Source organism: Peromyscus leucopus, chromosome 23 (genome assembly GCF_004664715.2).
Source record: "Peromyscus leucopus breed LL Stock chromosome 23, UCI_PerLeu_2.1, whole genome shotgun sequence".
Taxonomy (NCBI): domain Eukaryota; kingdom Metazoa; phylum Chordata; class Mammalia; order Rodentia; family Cricetidae; genus Peromyscus; species Peromyscus leucopus.
Genome location: NC_051082.1, coordinates 29,582,420 through 29,583,978, shown reverse-complemented (window position 1 = coordinate 29,583,978; position 1,559 = coordinate 29,582,420).

The window sequence follows — 1,559 nt, the reverse complement described above, 5'->3', positions numbered from 1 at the left end:
TTTCTGTTTCTCATTGTCTGGCCCTAAGCTGGCTCATGGCTCCTTTGGAAATGGACTGTTCTTTTTTTTCTTACACACACAAGTGTGCACAGTGGAGTTATACCCGAGTCCAGGGAATATTTTCATTTTATCTTTTATGTGAATTTGCTTGTCTTTCTGACTTTATACATTGAAACTACTAACATGACTGTCTGGAAATCCTGACTTTGAGAAGGTAATTAAAGTTAAATGAGATGTAACTTAAATCTTTTTATTGTTGTTGTTTTAATTTTTATTTATTTTTCATGGCATTGTGCCTGCATATGTCTGCTTAAGGGTGTCAGATCCTCTGGAACTGAAGTTACAGTTGTGAACCACCATGTGGGTGTTGGGAATTGAACACAGGTCCTCTGGAACAGCAGCCAGTGCTCTTAACTCCAGAGTCATCTCTCCAGCCCCTTAATTTAAATCTTAATTTAAGTTAACTGAGATGTTTTGTTATATTTCTCTTCCTTCTAATTTGGTCTTGAGTTCTCTCCGGAAAGACACTAGTACTCTAACCCTGCCTTAATGAAGCTCCTGTGTATTACACACCCATTATACTCTAGTGAGAAGCAGGTGCATGGTTCAGCTGTAGACACCTGCCTAGAATCCCCCCCCCAGTGAGGTGCTGGGGTGTGGCTCAGTGGTAGAGCCCCTGCCTAGAATCCCCCAGTGAGGGGCTGGGGTGTGGCTCAGTGGTAGAGCCCCTGCCTAGAATCCCCCAGTGAGGGGCTGGGGTGTGGCTCAGTGATAGAGCACCTGCCTAGAATCCCCCAGTGAGGGGCTGGGGTGTGGCTCAGTGGTAGAGCCCCTGCCTAGAATCCCCCCCCATTGAGGGGCTGGGGTGTGGCTCAGTGGTAAAGCTCCTGCCTAGAATCCCCCAGTGAGGGGCTGGAGTGTGGCTCAGTGGTAGAACAGTGTCTAACATGTACAGGCCCTGGGATCCATGCCCAGAGTCACAAAAACAAACAAACAAACAAAAAACCAAACAACAGCAAAGGTACAAAAGCACAAATGAATACAATAAAAGTAGCAACATCAGGATAAGACTCTTAGTTTTCCCCACATTCCCCCTGATTGTGATTGCTCACTACACACAGTTCTCCAAGCTGTTGCCCTTGGGAGAAACTATAGGTGCAAGGCACAAGAGATCTGCATTAGTGCTCACAATTTCCAAATATGTAGTTAAACAATAAAAATTCCCAAAATTAAAAATAAAGAATAAGCTGGGAGTAGACAGGGTGGTTTCATGGCTGTAATCACAGCACTCGGGAGATGCAGCGAGGGAGCAAGGGTTTGAGGTTGAAGACCTGTCTTCTTAAAAAAAATGTATGACTAGGGAGACAGTTCAGTAGGCAAGGGCACAAACATGAGGGTGTGAGTTCGAAACCCCAGCACCACACAAAAAACTGATATGAACGTGTGCTGGAACCCCAGGGCTGTGGCTGACAGAGAAAAAGGGTCAGCGACCCCTCTAGCCACCAGCCTAACTCCAGGTCCACCACATATAACCTCTTGCATTAAAAAAGAAGACACTA